Here is a 20,103-nt window from a genome sequence, read left to right on the forward strand (position 1 = left end):
TTTACTTATTTTAGTTTCTTAGATACTCTTAGATTAGTAATTTGAGGATAGATGTTCTTTTGGTGATGACTTCCAGGTTTTGGGAATAAATAGTATTGAGTTTTTATAAGTTATTTAATCGATTTTCATTAATGAGTTTTAAGTCTTCCGCATTATATTTTGTTATTTATGGGTGAAATGTTAGGGTTTAGATTGGTTGGTTCGCTCACATAGGAGGGTAAGTGTGGGTGCCAGTCGCGGCTCGGTTTTGGGTCGTGACAGTGGTACTGCCTCACAAGATCAATTAGTGTTGTATGCTACTGTGGATGTCCAACAAAATGCCCAAAGGAAAACTGAAAGTAGCTCAGACAGTCAGGTACATAATAACATATACAATGCTGCATCTGATGAGCGTATTGCAGAAACAGAGGAGTCTATTATAGTTGCAGCGCCTATACAAATGGTCTACATGCCTGATTCAAATCAGGAAACAGCTGTAACTGAATCACAGGATGAATTGCCAGACCATCTTTTTCCAAGCGTGAACACACTGCAAAATATAGTATTACAAAAACAAGTTACAGTTGAAGTAACACTAATTTCAGCTGTTAGGCCTAAACGCCCAGGTCCATTCAACATATCTCCATACTTGACTTCATGCGGGTCAGATGCTGGTATGCAACAATTATTTAAGTTTACATTATGATAAATAAGCATATTGTGTGCATGGTGTAAATATTTGTATACATAACTTTTCAGTTAGTTCGTCTTGACAACCAGTTATTTTTTATATAAAACATCCATTTGTTTCATTGTCTGATAAGGAAGAGTCTGATTTGTTTTCAAATTTTTGGATACGGCTGAAAGAAGACTTACTCGTCAAGCATTACAAAAAGTAACATACTTATTTACATTATATATACTTGTATTTTTAATCGTTTGTTTTGTGTAGTTATTTTGTATTGTTTATATTAGGAACTATGCGGAGGATCGCTACAAGAAAGCAAAGACAACATTACCACAGTTGTTTAATTTTGGTGTAGCGACAATTGACAATAAGAACTGGTTCTACAATATCGGGTTTGAGCGCCAGTTGATTGATAACTCGGTATGTTTTCATTTTATTTATTAAAACTGTTTAAATTATATGAAATTGTATAATGTATAACTTATAATATTCTTACTCATTATATCACAACACATAGATGTCATATTCTACTATATAAGGAAAAAGGCCAAATACTCCAACAGTAGCACATACAAATTCACAAATCTATCTTGCAATTTAAACTCTGTTTTTTTAAATGCTGGAATGCATATTATGGAATAAATGGTGACCTTTCTAAGGAAGTGTTAGACGAGATGATTATTGATTACATTAATGGATACAAGATGCCAGCGTATGCACCATGACACACAGTCGATGATGTATTCATCCCAGTTAACTTAGAAGGGAGGTTACATTGGATTCTGATTGTCATATCTTTCAAGGATCGATGCATCAAGGTGTATGATTCAATAAACAATTCTCTTCACCACTCATTTGTTGTTAATCACATCAAGAAGTATGCACAGCTTATACCAATGTATCTTGTAAAGTCTGATTTCTATCTGAAGAAAGGTTTGGATATTGCAAGTCACCATCGATATCAAGGTCATACCGTATACAATTCATTTGAAATTGTATATGCGGAATACCTTCCCTAACAACCAGCTGCTAGTTTGTAAGTTCAAATTTCATTAAGTTTATATTTTATTGAATATAGTTACACTTTAAGTATTATAATAACATTTGAAGTTTTTTTCATATAATTTTTTTAGGGATTGTGGAGTGTATGTTGCGTCATACGCGGAGTTTTTGAGTGAGAGTAAAGACATTCCAGCAGATTTAGACCCAGAAGAAATTCGTCTTAGATACGGTGCATTCTTGTGGAATTACGTCATTCAAAAGTTACAAGCTGGAGCTGTCAGTGATAGTGAAGCGCCTTTAAAACCAGTCAGGAATCGCACAGAAAACAACAGTACTGAAAGGATTACAATCCAGTAGTTTTATACCGTAGTCGTAGCATGATTTTTGTTTTTAGTTGAAAGTTTAAATATTTGGTTTAGATTAATAATTTTACGATACCTTTTGTTTTAACTAACTGGTAATATCATTTTTCTTGTTTTGAACTATTATATTAGTGGTATACAAATATATGACACTATCTTTTTTAATTGCACATAGGCATTGGACATCAAATTTAAAAATAGATCTAACAATTTATATCTTAGTGTTATTTTGTATAACGTATTATATAAATAAATAAATATNTACATATATATATATATATGCACAGTTTTTTATACAAATTAATGCAATTACTATATTTTAGGCTAATAAGGTTTTATATTTTTTTTATAAGATCTACTTGTTTACTGTGAACATTTTATCATGTTGAGTATATATATACAAATTGAATTTACGAATTTGTATAACAAAGATATATGTTGTTCAAATTAAATCAGTATATATTATATACTCACACTTATTCATTGTATATAGTATATACTCTATCTTTTTTAATTGCACATAGGCATTTGACATTACATTAAAAATAGATCTAAAAATTTATATGTTTAGTGTTATTTCGTATAACGTATTATATAAATAAATATATACGTATACAATTTAATTGTATGAAAACTCGTTTTAAAACTCAATGTTTATTAATCTTACATATATATATGCACAGTTTTCTATACAAAATATGCAATTACTATATTTTAGGATAATAAGGTTTTATTTTTATAAGATCTACTTGTTTACTGTTGAACATTTTATCATGTTGAGTATATATATACAAATTGAATTTATGAATTTGTATACCAAAGATATATGTTGTTCAAATTATTCATTGCATATAGTATATACTCAAACTTATTGAGTATAATAGTTACTTCAAATAATTTGTTACATTTCTCTTTCACTATCTATTCATTTGTATGTAATGTTTGTTTATAAAAAAGATGTTATTATAGGTCAAACAACACACACATTAATGTACAACACATAACAAAATTACGACGTAGTTTAAGTCATATAAGTATACAAAAACAAGATTTCAATTAAGTCATAATGCATAGAGTTTCAATTCAAATTTAATTAGGAAAAAAAATTCAACCTTAAACATATTGTGGCTTATTCCTACATGAACGCCTATTGTGACCTGCCATTCCACAAGTGCTACATGTATTTTTCCCCTTAATCCTCGATAACTCTCTTGCTGTTTTTTTTTCGAGGCTTACCCTTTGGCCTGCCAGGAGGTCGTTTAAATTTTGGAGGTAATACGTCATCAGCAATAACGCTATCCGAAATCAACCATGCCTTTACATCCGGTAAAGGATGTATAGGCATATTATATGTCTTCAACATTGTCTTTGGTTTGTATAAATCAGAGCAATATTCATCTGGTGGTAGACTCTTCCATTTCAATACGGCCCAAGCATGTTCACAAGGTATTTCCTCGTACTGAAATCTTTCACGGGTGCAAGTTTTTTCTTTTAGACAGACTACAAAATATCTCCCATCATCATTAACATTGTGCACATATTCCGTTGACGGTACAACCTGCTCATTTATAAATACAATTAAAAAAATCAATGCATACTAATATATAATATACAATTAAATATTTACACAGTTCTAATTATACAATTATTCTTAAATATTACCGTCATTCTTGTGCTCATTGCTTCATTGTCTGCTAGTATGTCATGGTATTTTCCAATCAATGATGTGAATGTGCAGGTTGCCTCCTTCTTGTAGTCATGATTCCACCTTCCAAATTATAGCCTTACCTCTTCGAGAAATTCAAAAATAGGCAATTCTCTCGCTGAAACAAGTGCGGCATTTATACTCTCAACAATATTTGATGTCATGTGCCATCCTCTATGTACTTGTGCATAACACAGAGCCCAATTTTTCATTTCCAGCTAACTCCAAATACTCTTTCACTCTTATATCTTCCTTTTCTACAGTATCCATTAACATATCAAATTCATTCTTTGTGCAAGATTTTTCCATTGTATAGAATACACCAGATAACTTCTCATGAGATTTAATAAACTTTTTCTGAACATTATTCTATAAATGCCACATACAAGCATTGTGTGGTACATTAGTGTATACATTTGTAACAGCCTTTATAATGCTCTCATTTCTATCAGACACAACACACATGTTACTCCTCTCATCGTATGCTTCTTTAAGTTGCTCAAAAAACCAAGTCCATGCAGCATCATTTTCTGAATCAATAATACCATACACAAGTGGAAATATATGTCCTACAATAATATCAAAATCATATATTAAATGTACATATACAAAAGATTCATGTATATACATATACATTATTACATATATATATACCTGCACCATCTGTCGTGCTTGCTGCAACAAATGTCCTATTGTATGGACCTCTCAGATGACTACCATCCACCACGACTACTGGTCTACAATGATTGAACCCTTGTATAAATGTATTCAGTGCAACAAATAGATACAAGAACTCATTATTTATACTCGTTTTCATACGTATATGAGACCCCAGGTAAGTGATATCCATCATGTACAAATACGCAGGTAACTTTGCATATGATGCAGCTGGTGTACCCCTCAAAGATTTCAACGCTTTCTCCCTGGCCCTCCAAGCCAACATATAGTTAACATCAACTCCTATATCAATCTTAATATCTTTTCTTATATCAGCTGGAGTATATTTAAGCTTATGATCTACAAATTTAGGTTTCACAATCTCTCAATCAAATTGCTAGTTACATGTCTTTGCGAATAAACTCTATCTTTTAAAGGACATGTATGGTTTCTGTTAAATGCTCGAATTCTGAACATTCCAGATTTGTTGATATTAGAGGCCTTCATTAACTATTCACATCCTTTAGAACAACATTCCAGAGTGTAACTGCATTATATTTTTCATAACATTTAATTAATCAATTCATATAGTATACAAATTTAGTTTACACTATGCAATAAAAACATTTATACAGTTTCAAAGACACTATTTGAGAGGCACACTACCGTATTGAATTTGACCGAGTAGTTTTATACTGAAATCTCTCTTTAATCGCATATCTTTCCATGACTGCTTTCAAAATTGATCTGTCCTTATATACTTGATCAACCTCAACATGCTTGTCAGATTCGTCTGAAATCACCCCAGTTGTGTCAATCGATACAAATGCAACATTTGTTTCCTTCGATTCAACAACAATCATACCATGACAATCATTTTCTGCAACATTTGCCAACACCCCCATTTCTTGACACTGAGAAATCTGTCTATCACATGAATCCAAAATAGTTATACAAATAGGAAACTTGTTAAAATCAATGTTGGCCTTTTTAAGCATTATGTACACCCTGACACACATGTCATTGTGTATAACCATTCGTTTATTGCTTTCTTCAACCTTGTACTCAATCTTCAAAGTCTTATTATTCATATCAACACCAATCTGTTTGGCAATAGTAGTATAAAAATCAAGAAACGTTGATTGTTCCTTAAAAACTACTCTCTCTATAGTATAATCAATGTAACTATTTGTATCGTCCCATTTTCCAGAATGCATAACCAAAATAGCTAATGAGCCCATTATCTGTACAATTATACAAATATATATATATATATATTTCAAATCATTCAAAGAGATCATATATACAATTAATACAACAATATTATACACTCAAATTACATAATTGATTTTATACTGTTATTCTTTTTAATATACAAATACTACATCAACAAAAGTATATAATTGTATCAAAAGTAAAACACTTACTTTATGGATATATACAATTATCACCAACGATTACATATATTCGCTTACACTGATCTTCTTTATAATATGCAAATACTACTTCAACAAAAAATATATAATTGTATATTACGAAATTTCAGCTTAAAAAAATCATATTTTGAAAATCAGTTTTCGAAAAAAATTACAACACCACAATAACGAACGCACATAAATCAAAATTTGTAAATCCAATTGAACATTGTATAATTATTGCAATAATAAACATGAATTTTCATCCAAGAAAAAATTACCTGTATTCGATTGCAAATAAATAATAAAAAAAATTGCTGAACTTCAGTTTCATAAACAGCCAAAAAAAATATAATTAATTTGTTTAAATTGCTATATAATTCTTTTTTTTTTTGAAAAAAAATATGAATTTGAACGTTTAGCTTAAAAAAGGGACGTTTACCTAAAATTGTGGCATTATCTAAATTTATTGTTAGCATATTTAACGCTTCACTTACAAACCACTTTTTAAAATAAAATTGTATAAATAAAAAAAACATTATATACAAAATTAAAGATACCTAAAATAACTAAACTAGACTCATAGAATGTAATTAGGTAAACTATACCCATATAATGTTATTTAATCAATTAAATTTGCTATATATGAAATTTTCTCTTTGCTATATGAACTACTATATTACTAGGGTAGATGGTTTATAATTTTATTTCACAACTTCCTCTCTCTACTGAATAAGTCGACATTGATGAGATTCCATAATATCATTCTAGTTCATGTTCTTCTTTGGATGATCAACAATCATGGCCCTCCTTCGTGTACGTCGTTGTTTCTCATCTTGTAGAAGTAAGATTTGCGTCTTTCGCTTCATAACTTGTTTTTTATTTGTAACCTGGGATTAAAAGGTGCATCTATTCATTCTTTTTTCCTATGTAGATGATTATTTCTTTGGATCATATTGTTGTGGATCTCTATGAGTGAACCGAGGATTGTTATCTTGGGTGCCTATTTGTTAGCTCTATGTTAGTGTTTCTCTTCATTCATTGTTTGATATGAGTCTAGTTTCTTTTTAAGAGATGGATCTGTGTTTTTCAACTTGATTCAAGTCTAGATTCTTTTTTGATTGATGTATCAGTATTTTTCAGCCTATATTAAGTCTAGTATCATTTTTATTGATGGATTTCTATTTTTTCAGCTTGATTTGAGTCTTGTTTCTTTTTTATTGATGGATCTGCGTTTTGCTAAAACCTAATTTGAGTATCATTTCTTTATTATTGATGGATTTGTATTTTTCTAGCTTGATTTGAGTCAAGTTTCTTATTAAGTAATGGATATGTGCTTCTCAGTTTGATTTCAGTCTTATTTCATTTTAATTTATGGACATATGTTATTCACCTTTATTTGTGTCTGGTTTCCTTTTACTTGATGATTTCGTATTTTTTCAGCTCAGTTTGAGTTTAGTTTAATTTTAATTGATGGATCTATGAATTTTTAACTTGATTTGAGTCTACATTTTTTTAATCAATGGAATTGTACTTTTTAGTTTGATTTGAATCTAGTTTCTTTTTAATTGCTGGATATGTAATTTTTTTTTCAGTTTGATTTGAGTGTAGTTTCTTTTTAATGGATGGATTTATGTTTTTCAACCTGATTTTAGTCTAATTTCTTTTAAAAGACGGATGTTTGTTTTTCAGCTTGATTTGACTCTAGTTTCTTTTTAATTCATTGATTTGTAATTTTCAACATAATTTGAGTCTAGTTTCTCTTTCATTATTGGATCTCTATTTTTCAACTTGAATTAGAGTCTAGTTTGTTTTTCTTTGACGGATCTGTGTTTTTGTAACTTGATTCGAGACTATTTTATTTTTAATTAATGGATGTGTGTGTTCCATGTTTATTTGAGTCTAATTTCTTTTTAATTAAAGGGAATGTTTTTTCCCAACTTGATTCGAGTCTAATTTAGTTTTAATTGAGGCTGTGTATTTTTCAGCTCATGGGGTATAGTGAAACTACAAGCTGTCGGTCACCTTCCAGTAAGAAAAATATTATTTTAATATGCTTTAGTATTATCAATTATTTAAATTTTTTATAAATCAAATTTATGTAAATGACATGAATTTAAGTATTTGATTTATGTGCAAGGAACATTCCGAATTATAATTATATTTGTATACTCTCTTACACTTTCAAACTACAACATAATAAACTGCAGATTCATTCACTTATTTTTCCATATATTAACTACAAACTCATTCTTTTGATGTGTAATTTTATCCAATAAATTTCCTGGTAGGAGGATAAAACGAATTTTATTTGCAGTCAACTACATGTCAATCAAACTGTAACGATTTTGAATTAAACTAAAAATGTAGAATTATTTATAGATTTTAGTATCTATGTTGATATGCATTATTATAAGAACACGTGCTTCGCACGTGGATTACATTAATACAAAATATTTTTTCTTCAATATTAAGATATAATATTTTTTTAAAAATAAAAACACGAAATCCAAAAATTATTGGAATGGTGTGCGTATTTCATTGAACTTGAATAATAAGTCATTATCTGACTTACAATAATGCAAAACTACTCATTAGTTAGATCGGTAGAATTATGTTTTGATGAGATGAATTGTGAAAAGAAAATTCAAGTGTACCTTAAAATTAAATTTTTATTATAAAAGTTCAAAACTCTTTGTTATATACCTTTTTTTTTTCAAAACTGAAATTTGTGTTAGAAGTAATAATTTCCCCAGTTCATGATATTCTTTTCATTTTTTTAATGAAGTTAAACATTTTAAAAATAGTTTCCAATAATAAAAAATAAAAATAAATGACATATTAATTATTTCTTTACAGAAAGTACAAACAATTGCTAAAAGTACAATAAAAAAATTGGTATGCTATATTACATGATAGGGTAATAATATGCATGTACATTGCTATATAATTATTTTACATTTCAAAAAATTCAAACAGAGTAATTTCTTAAAAATATAACTAGAAGAAGAGGTGTGAAGTAGATCCTAATAGCTAATTGAACTCGCTTTTCTGATTTGCTTTCTTTGAATATTTCCTTTCATGTATTTATTACTCCTAATTTATAAGTCTACACATTTATAGCTTGATAAAATTATTTCAATTCTCCTAAATATCTTTATGACGAAGAGGCATGCACGTAAATGATACAAATATAGTAATATTTTGAAAATAAATGAAGGTTGTAAATAGAAATAAATTGCAAGTAGTCCTCACTCTTCCTAAAAATATTGTATGTGCTATATAAAAAATGCAAATGATACAAAAATAGTAATGTTTTGAAGATAAATGAAGGTTGTAAATAGAAATAAATTGCTAGTATTCCTCACTCTTTCTAAAAATATTATATGTGTTATATAAAAAAATTCATATGCATAATGTAGTAATATTCAAAAGAAAAGATATTTCAGCTAACTTGGATGTTAGTTACGAACAGTAAGTATTATATAGAAAATCTCTCTCTCTCTCAATAAATATATATATATATATATATATATATATATAATGAATGTGATTTAATTTCATTGTTACAACTTACATGTGTTTACTCTAGTAATACTAACCGATTTATTATGAAGTATCAACTAATTGACAATGAACCCTTTCATTTTCCTAGATAATTGAATTATTAAATTAAGAAACAATACATTTTAAATTTCATTTACATTATTAATTCTGCCGTTGTCTTCTAATAATAACTTACATTTAAAAAAATGAAAATAATATTATTTAATATTAATTTCTAATTTAGATTAGGGATCAAATGGTAATTCATTTTTTCATCTTTTTAGTTTCTGAAATTTAGCAATATATGATATTATGTGATATGATATGCTGATGTGTATATTTATTACTGTTGTCTATCACTAGGGTATTGCACTGACAAAAGTATTTCAATGTGTTGACAGATTCAATGGTCTTAAAGAAGGAAGATTGAAAAATAAACTTAATAAATCATTGTGTCCATAAATATACTATAAAGGTTGATCTTCTCTTTTTCAACTAAATTCATTATAAATAATTGTTGGAAGAATTATTATTTTGTAGGGTAAATAATTTATAAGTAAATTAATATTGGAATGATTTGAGTAACAAATAGTTCTCTCTCTGCATTAAGGTTTTGCAATTATTTTTCTCCCTTGTTCTTGCTTTTCAAGTAATTCTATATATTTTCATCAAACAACTAAAATTATGGGCGTAAAACATTAATATATAGATCCGATGAATCGAATGATAACATGATTGAACAACATGGTAGTGAGATTCACAAGTTTTTAAAGGATGATTTTAATATGGTTTCATATCGGTAGGAATTGGATGGAGAATCTTAATTACATATATTACCTTCAAAATACATCACAATAGAGGAAACAAACATTAAATATGCTGACAACAGGCATGTAGTTAATTCCTTCGCTCTAAATCATTAATAAAATTTTGAGTAGTGTCTAGAGGATGATATTATAAAATAGTTAGTCCATTATTATCATACTAGAAAAACACTTCATTTCTTAAACTTCATGGACACTTTTATCAAACAACATGTGTATTTTCAATCTAATCATGATTCTTTTTTGTCTCTAGACTGTTGTGGAAATAGAGTATCTAGTCCTTCCCTGTGGTTTCTTGCTTGTAAGAATTAAGGGAAGGACAGACAACTCTGTTCGCAAAATAGTCAAGGTAAACAAATTATGATTAAATTGAAAATCATCATTCATTTTTGAGAAAAGTGTCGTGAAATTTTATCTAATGAAGTAATTTTCTCGAATGTTAATAATGGACTAACTATCTAGTAATTTCATTCTTGTGACACTGCTTTAAAATTCTTTTTATTATATAGAGGGGAGGAAATGCACTACATGTTTCCTGGATAGGTATTTGATTTTTATATCCTCTCTTCTAATGTATTCTACATATAATGTAGGTAACTGAAACACTTCATTCAACTCTTGCTGATAAGGAATAGTCTTAACGTTATCATCTGAAAACTTGTGAATCCCACAATCCAGTTGTTCGGTAATGTCATCATCCATTTAATGGAGCTATCTATTATGTGTTTCTTACAAGATTTTATTTATTTATGTTAATGCACAACTAATCGAGGTGCCGGAAAAAGAAGAAAGGGGGGGGGGAATGGATACAAGATCATAACGGCGAAGAGAACCACGCGTGATCCAAATTATTCAAATACTACTTTGCCTATAATTACTTACCTTAAAAAGAGAAAATCTTCCAAAAATCTAGTCTTTATATTGAATCTAGTGAAGAATAAAAACAAGAATATCTTCCTTTATTACATATTTACAGACATATGATTTTTTATGTCATACAGTATCACTAAAAATGATAGAACTATGTCTTACATCAACAAGAATGTTTATCAATAGCCGAAGGAATCAAGTTGATGTTATCCCTATTATCACACTAGACACTAGCAAACTCATGATTTCTACTAGTGAAAGGTCCAAACTTTTCCTTCTTTTTTACTTCATCTACATAAGCAATAGAGCAAACCGAGCGAGTCAATTTAATCTCTTCTTTGTGGGATCCCTTTTTCTTGGTAATCATAAGTATAGTCTGTTCAACAACTATAAACTTTTTCTACTTCTTTTGGGAGAAACCTGCTACTCCAAGTGATGATTTCCGTGAAATGACATAGATACTCAATAGTCTGTATTTAAAGTTTCCCTGTGAGGGGGCTACATTCTGTTGTGATGCATCTAGTTGTATTTCATGTTTTTGGATAGAGGAAGTATGGGGGCTTATCATCTCAATCATGGTGCGAACTTTTGTATATTTCCTCTCTTATTTCTATAAAGCACTCTCAAACTTCATTCACCACTATTGTGAGTTACATATCATCCCTCTAAGAGGTATGTACAAATTTGCACTTTTATTTTCAAAGTTATTTTTGTTTCCCTATTAAGCTTTACTCCAATTACCTCAGTTCTACTACCCGGTCCCTTGGTTACGCTAACCTTGCGGTTATGGAATCCATTGACTCAGATATTCTGACCTTTGAAGCTGTAGCGTTGATATTTGTTCCGATCATTGTTCACATATTTATTTTTATCAAATTGCATTGGAGAAGCCTCAAAACTTTTCATCATGTGCTAGATTGATTTAGTCTTGATAACTTGCACATATTTGGTTGTTTTTATCTGATTTAAGATTTTTTTTCGTAAGATGTGGCAGCAGTTGAGTATCATGTCAAACTAAAAAACAAATTCTAGAAGAGGAAAAACCTAGAAAACATATTTACAAAAAATAATATAAAAGCCATGACCTGAACTCAGGTGGATATGTTTTAATAGATGATCATAGAAAAAAAGTTTGATTGAAAGAAAAAGAGAAGGAGTTTTGAAACTTGTGGTATAAACAAAGCTATTGAAACTTTATGGATATAAAGTAAAACAAGAAATTTGAAGTAAAATTTTTACTAAATATGGAAAGATGTCCTTTTTTGGTGAATGACTAAAAAAGAAAGAATATCACATAAATTGGGACAGAGGTAGAATGAAAAGTCAAAGATGTTCTTATATCTTTGGTATCTGTTTTCTCTTGGTTTGAGTTGTCACATCCATTTCTTTTTAATTTTTTATCAACCAACAATACTCCTCTAACAAGATTGATCAAGAGCATGAGGGACAGAAAATTGACATAGCTCTACTAAAGAATGTACTAGATATAATTTTTGATATTAGAGTGTGGTCAATAGATTATTATGAGAACAATTTTGAAGTTACAATGGTCGAGGATACTTTTTATTATTATTCTTTAAAAGCTTCTTATTTGATCCTTGAAGATTCATGTGCAGTTAGGGTCCTTGCAAGAGTAATAAGTTGTTGTGTCCTCGAGTATTGCATCTTCGAAATCATTCTCATAATAATCCATTGACCCCATTCAAATTTCAGAAAATGTACTCTCGATCAATATGGTTATAGGAATATTTTTTTTCAATAAAAATCTAAAAAGAAAAGGTTGGTGAGACCTCAAAGCAAGACAAAAGGGATACCAGAGACATAACATCACTGACTTTTCTATTTTACTATTGGTAGACCTGAAATATTAAATAGTTTCTACTAAGATTTTATCTCTATCCTAATTTATATGATAGTCTTTTATTTTTAGTCATTCCCATAAAAAAAGGGACATCTTTCCATACTTAGTAACAATTTAAATTAAAATTTCGTGTTTTACTTTATAGCCACAAATTTTATACAGCTTACTTTATACCAGAAGTTTTGAAATTCTTTTTTTTCTCTTAAACTATTTGGCCAATCTTAGTCAATAGTTCTATGATTGTGGCCATATTAATGATCACTTGACCCACTTTTTATTTTATTTGAAAATTGCAATGGTCACTTAGAAGGAAAACACTAAGAATACATTGACAAACTCTGTCCATGTTGTGGTAGATTTTATAGTGAAAGAGTATTTGAATACCTTCAATCTATAGCATCATTAGGGATACTATGTGTTGTGTATCTTGTGCTCGATATGTTTCTTCTTCTGCCATGATATAATTATCCTTCAGGTCATTTTTATGTTTATGTCATCTTTCCATAATTGAGAGCGTTACTCTAGTGACCACAAGTAATTTATGACTTGCCAGCAGTGGCTACTTGATCATCGTGTCGTTCATGTGGGTTTTATACCCGTTTTGCTGTTGGAGCTTTTGAAACTTGAAAAGTTATTTGACTCATAACCTCTGGTAAACGACATTAGATGGTAATCTGAATGTTGCATCAGCTCCAGAGCAGCCAAATTAGGCTAGTAGCATGTTGGCACGAGTCCTAAGGGATACAGTGTGACTTTGGGGACATCTAGCACATTAGCCTTTAAATTTTGCCTTATATTTGACTTGGGTTAACATTCTTGGCAAACACACTTGGATGGGAGTTTTGACAGGGAAGTTAGTTTTGGAATGCTGAGTTTTCTCTAGAATGACCTTTGGTGAGCTTTTTGAAACTTCTAGTCTTATTTCGAGGTTCTTTTTTAAAATTGGATAAAAATAGCTTTTGGTTGTGGGGCACATTTGTCGAAATGACCTCGTATTGAAATTCAAACAACGCCATATAATGGGGTAAAATATGTGATTTATTTTCATTGGGTCTTAAGTGAATTATAAGGGTCTATTATGAGACTTCTAAAAAAACATAGAAAAATCTTGTGTTGCTGGTGCAGATCTTTAGCGACGAGAATTTAGTATTTTGGTGAATAGATTTAGCATTTAGCAACCAGAACTGCGGTTATTCCTATAGAGAAAAATCAGATTCTTCCTTAATTTGAAAAGTTAATATATGGAGTTCTAGAGCTCTGCTTTGGGTGATTCAACGTCCGATCACTTCGTGTTTGAGTTGGCTGTATGGGTGGTATCTTGAGTGTGTCAGAAAGTCTCTGATTGTGGTATATCAACAATATAAGTGGCTCCCTAAGTCTATTTTGTTTAATGTCTTGCATTATGGTTTGTTGTTTCATGGAGCTTTCCCTAGCCCCGAGAGGTTCTCTGTTTTAGAGCACAAGCTTGGTGGAGGGTTTCGGCCCTCTTTTGGAGTCAATTCTTGAAATTACCAATCGGCTCCTACATTTCCTGATCTTGACTCAAAAATTAGTCTAGCTTTGATTTTGATGATTGTAGTAAATGATCGTTCATGGTTCTATTTTTGATATCGTGGCAGCATTCCAAGGCCGTTCGGAAAGGAAAAGCTCTGGTAGAGTAACTTGGATCACGCAAAGTCAGCTTTTAAGTAGGCTATGACTTAGTTTCCATTAGATTTAGCTTTAAGTAGGTTAGTTAGTCTCACTAGTAAAGTTCTAACATCTAGTAGAGTCCTAAAGATTGGTGCGGAGATGTTTGTCAATTATGTTCAGGAGGCTACTGGAGGTCCTTAGGGAGTTTTCCTATTTTGTATCATTTTAGCAAGTTATTTTTTAGTAAATTTTATCGATTACTACTTGTTTCGTAGTATCACAAGATGGATCACACGTACAATAGTGGTCGACCAGAGGTCGGGCTGCACCACCAACTCGAGAGAAGGATTACCCAAAATCCATAGGCAGAGCATTAGTTAGACCAGATTCCTCTCTAGCCGGTGGGGCTTGGACTAGCCCAGCCACCACCCGCACCAAATGTCGCCGATGATCTATAGAATATGCTTACGTATATTTTAATGACTATTGGTGGAATTAAGCAACATCAGGACCCAATACAAATTATGAAGCTGGCTCAATTACCATATGGTAAGGCTATAGCAACGGCCCTCAAGGTTCAGCATTCGTCGCCACATGCTGCCATTCAGCCGAATGTTTTAAACGAAGTTGTGCCAATAAGGGAACAAAAGATGCATAGGGTGTTTCTGAGACTAAAACCACGGAGGTTTCCTTGGTCAGTTGGCGAGGATGCACAGGAGTTCCTTAATACTTACTGGGAGCGACATCAGACTTTCGTGTTAGTGAAGTCGAGTGTAGATTTTGGGGTAGGTGCAGTAGAGGGGAGTTAAATTCACAACTTATCCGTTAGATGGGCTTGCCAGGCGGTGGATGCGCTCTTTCATTGAGGCCATACCACCAGAGTCCTTTGTAATAACGTAGACAGAGTTTTCTTAGGCTTTTTCTAACGAGATTTATCCCATAGAGCATTGAAGATTGACATTTTGATGAGTTCTCGAGGTTGGAGAAGGGCTCCATGACGGAATATGAGAATGATGATTTCATGGGTTATCCCATCATTCCACCTTGATCTTTCAAACAATGAAAGAAATAGTCATGTGTTTTGTCAACGGACTGAGGTTGCATTTGAGTATTGAGTCGTATTTTATGGTTTAACAAGTGTATCTTTTCGCGATGTGGTCAATGCCCGCACATTTGAGTAGCTCTGCTGCGAGGCCCACAGGGACAACGACAATAGGGCCATGCAGGATGACAACTTAGTGGGGCCTGTCCTAATCCTAGGGATACAAAGAACCTGGTTCATCAGAGGTTTTAGTTGATTCAGTGTAGTCGCCAATTTCAGGCATCATTGCTGTTATTAGAGGATAACCAACACAACTATGATGGTTATACTGCATGAACGAGTTAGGGTCGCGAAAGATTTCAGATAATTTCATCAGGACTGGGTTTCCGACGTCTAGTAGCGGCTAGATCATCATAGGGTTGCTTCACGATAGGGATCTTGAACATTAGTCTATATAGTGCCCTAGATCTAGATCATCCTTACCAGTTCCTCAAGCAGTGAGACCGGTAGCAACAGTAGCCCCTCCAACCAGAGAAGGAGGTCAACATTCACGTGTTAAGGAAGTATCTCGGTGAGGCAGTATATGTGCTATAGTTTATGCGCATGGTAGAGGAACCTAGGGTCATTTCTATTCAGCTACAACTATAGTAGAGTTCAAGGCATTAAATTATTTGAACATAGGTAAGGTTATCTTATACCACCAGTTAAATTCATCATTATTTGTTCATGGTTCTTGTTATTCTTATGTGTCTGCTTATTGTTCTCCTCGTGGTGTTGAATCTTGAGGCCTTAGTGGTACCATTTATTGTTTTTACCTAGTAGGGGATTCTTTAGTAGTGAATCAAGTTTTTAGATCCGTTTTGGTGACTATTCGGCGGTAGGATACTGGGACACATCTTATTGTGAATAGTATGACAGATATTTCTTTGACCTTGGGCATGGTCTGGTTATCCCCTCATCGAGCGATATTGGGTTTCTATGCCAAGACTATAACTTTAGCCATGCTTCGTATTGCACAGGTGGTATGGCAGGATTTTCGTAGTCGCACTCTAGTTGGGGTTATTTGTTATATACAGGCTACAGGCTTGTGGCTGGGGTTTTAGGAATATTTGGCCTATGTTAGAGATGTTAGTAGAAAGGGCCTTACAGTTGATTCAATGCTTGTGGTGTAAGATTTCACAAGATGTGTTTCCCACTATGCTTCCTAGCCTACCCTTAAAGCGGGAAATTTATGCATTAATTTTGACTCAGGTACTCATCTTATTTCTATCCCATCATACGGTATTGACTTTTAGAGCTTAGGCAGCTTTGTTTTTATCTTCATGATCTCATGGGTAAGGAATTAATTTTACCTAGTGTTTTATATTTTGATGCGCTCTCATCTTTGTAAGAAGAAGGATTGTACTATGTGGAGATTTATTTATTATAGACAATTAGATAAGGTGACAGTGAAGAACAATTATATTATGCCTCATATTAATAATCTATTTGATAACTTTAGGGAGATGTAGTGCTTTATAAGATTAACTCTATATCCAACAACATCAATTGAGGATTATAGAAGCAAACTTCCATAAGACAACATATAGGAATAATTTTTTCCATTTTGTGTTCCTTGTTGTGCGTTTTGGTTTGACTAATACCCCTAAATCCTTCACAGATTTGATAACTCATTTATTCAAGTTCTTAAGGATATGTTGTGGGCCTATGTTATGGATTTCGGAGCTTAATGGACCATTTCTTGCCTTTTGTGGAGTTTGCATACAACAACAACTAAAATTCTAGCATTCAAAGTGCCCCATTTGAGGCCTTGTACGGAATGTTGTCTGCACTTGAAATTGTTTATTTGACTCTAAAGAGCGTAGGCTAGAGGTCTTAGTTCATGAGAGGTTAATTTAGGATAGGCTCGGGATAACTCAGAGTAGAGATTAGAGTTATGTGTATCCCAGGAGTCGACCATTGATATTTGTCGTTGGTAACTGGGTATACTTCCCAGTATCTCTCATGAAGGGCGTGATGATATTTGCGAGGGGGTAGGCTTATCCCCATGTATTTTGGGTCTTTTGAGATTTTGAGGAATATTGGTGATGTTGTCTATGAACTATTCACCCTATTTTCAATCCCTTGATGTTGCGTCAATATGTTCCAGATGAGTCTTATGTTCTCTAGTACGATGTTTTTTAGTTGGATGATCGTCTGACCTACATTGAGGAGCTTGTTGCTATTTTGGCTAGAAATTTGAGGCGAGTGAGGTCTATAGCAAGTCTTGTAGTGAAGGTCTATTTGAGGAATCATCTAATCGAGTAGGATACCTAGGGGACCGAGCGGGCGGAGCGGGAAGAGTTCCCTTGCTTATTTGAGCCATCAGGTACTTCTTGAGTTTTTCTTTTACGGACGAAAGTCCTTTTAGTAGTGGATGTTGCAATGACCCTGCAGGACATTTCTATGTTTATGGTTTTTTTCCATCATTTGGAGTGTTCATGTAGTGATCATATGCCGTTTATGACTTGTTGAGGATAAATGTTCTGTCTCCTAGTCATTTGTTTGGTTTTATGACGTTTCTCGTTAGTTTGGAGATTGTTAAACATGTAAAGTTGATTTTCGTCATAACCTCTGGTAAATGACCTAAAATTGGAATTCTAACAGTTGCATCATCTTCGGAGCGGCTAAATAAGGCTAGTAGCATTGTTGGAATGAGTCCTAAGGCTTTCATGTTACTTTGGGAAATTTGGCACTTTAGTCATTGAATTTAGGCTTAAGTTTCACATGGGTCCATATTCTTGATAAATAGGATCATATGATAATTCTGTTAGCATGTTCATTTTGGAATGTTGATTTTGGTCTAAAATGACCCTTTGCGTGCTTCCCCAGGGCTTCAGGTCATATTCCGAGGCCAGTTCTAGAAATTGGCTAAAAATGTATTAACGTGTGGGGCCCACTTTCCATCGAAATGACCTAGTAGGGAAATTGTAATTTAGCCATTGAGTCTGCAATGTAAAATTTAGTTAGGTAGTATATCTGGACTATTTTCATAAGGTCCCGAACGAATTCCATGGGTTTATTTGAGGCTCTTTTAAAAATTATAGCAAAAGCTAGTGTTGTTGGTGCAGAAAATAGCTACTAGAATTTAGTCTTTTGGCAAATAGATTTAGCTTTTAGCAACAAGAACTGCTTCAATTTATATAGGGAATAATAAGATTCAACCTCATTTTGATACTTGAGTATGTCGAGTTACAGAACTCCATTTTGGGTGACTCAAAGTCTTGTTTGTTCGAGTTTGCTTTGGATGTGTGGGTGACTCTCTAGAGCGTGTCAGAAAGTCTTTGATTGTGGTGTATCTGCATTATAATTGGCTTCCCAAAGTCTCTTTTTGCGAAAATTTTTGCGTTACTGTTTGTTGTTGCATGCAGCTATTCCGAGCTCCGAGAGGTACTCCATTTGGAAATATAAGTTTGAGAGAGTGCTTAGGACCTTTACAAGGATTCAATTGTTGAGTAGGTATGACATTTCGCGATTTTTACTAGGAAATTGTTCTCTCTTCAATTTTGATGATTTTAATGTCTAAACAACTATGCTAATCATGTGTTCTATTTTTGATAGCATGGAAACAGTTAAAGGTTGTTCGGAAAGGAAATGCTCCAGCAAAGTCATGAGGAGAGAGTGTAGTTGGCCTTTAAGTAGGCTATAACTCCTATCCTTTAGATTGAGGTTGATTGTGGTATTGTTTAAATATGGGTGTGCGGCTAGTATGTCATCTCTTCTTATCAGAAACGATTTTGAAGGGTTGATTTTTCATGCCATTTTGGGTTTAGTACCATTTTGTCAAAGGGGTGTTTATCTGTCGGTACTTGTTAATGACCTATTAGGTTTTTTTATCTATCATTGCATGCATAGTATCTAGTTGGTTGTTTATTTATTTTTGAATTTATCTTTGTCCTTAGTCTAGGATAGACTAGTGTTGCCTTAGACCCATGCACCTGGTTTACTTTTATATGTATTCGACGCCAATGTGGACTGACTAAATCATTGTAGATCGGTATAGAAAACTTGGGTCTGATAGTTTAGCTTAGCGTTGGGATTTTTATTGCTTGTGATCTTTTTGGCTTCTCTCCTTATTTCTACGATACTAATTTGTTATTGGAGGCATGGTATTTTCCTGGTTGGGTGCTACGCGGTCGATTCTGGTGTGAGGTACTTGGTAGTGGATGTTGATTGACGTTGGCTTGGAGTTGATTCACCCATTTTTGGAATTACAGATCCTCTACGGAGTTGACTTTACCCGCACACTCTGCTTGTATTTGGTAGGGCCCTTAGGAGTTATAGATGACTTAACTAGCTGGCACTGGGCAGGGCCAGGAGGTGATTAATTTTTTGGCTAGTAGGATATAACTTACTTTAGGTCCTCTTTTGAGTGAACAATCTTGCACACTCTTTTATGCTAGGACAGGGCTCCCTAGAGTGTTAGACGGTACACTTTGTTGTCTTGGGTAGGTCACTAAGAGTGTTAGCTTATTGGGCTG

General features: G+C 32.6%; 2 long non-coding RNA genes and 3 pseudogenes across 2 annotated transcripts; 3 read left to right on the forward strand and 2 right to left on the reverse strand.

Annotated features, from left to right (window-relative positions):
* Positions 1–2,026, forward strand: part of LOC107028140 — a 14,367-nt pseudogene extending 12,341 nt beyond the window's left edge.
* A 1,118-nt stretch (positions 2,027–3,144) lies between these two features.
* LOC107027634 lies at positions 3,145–3,900 on the reverse strand (annotated as a pseudogene).
* Positions 3,901–4,105: 205 nt separating this feature from the next.
* LOC114078423 lies at positions 4,106–4,900 on the reverse strand (annotated as a pseudogene).
* A 1,607-nt stretch (positions 4,901–6,507) lies between these two features.
* On the forward strand, positions 6,508–9,875 carry LOC107028265. The gene is made up of 3 exons (XR_001457811.2): positions 6,508–6,652; positions 7,797–7,839; positions 9,756–9,875. It is a non-coding gene; the product is annotated as an uncharacterized LOC107028265 (long non-coding RNA).
* Positions 9,876–10,795: 920 nt separating this feature from the next.
* Positions 10,796–19,851, forward strand: LOC114078292. The gene is made up of 3 exons (XR_003579882.1): positions 10,796–10,863; positions 18,994–19,081; positions 19,184–19,851. It is a non-coding gene; the product is annotated as an uncharacterized LOC114078292 (long non-coding RNA).
* The last annotated feature ends 252 nt before the right edge of the window (positions 19,852–20,103 follow it).

The sequence above is a fragment of the Solanum pennellii genome, chromosome 8 (assembly GCF_001406875.1).
Source record: "Solanum pennellii chromosome 8, SPENNV200".
NCBI classification, from domain to species: domain Eukaryota; kingdom Viridiplantae; phylum Streptophyta; class Magnoliopsida; order Solanales; family Solanaceae; genus Solanum; species Solanum pennellii.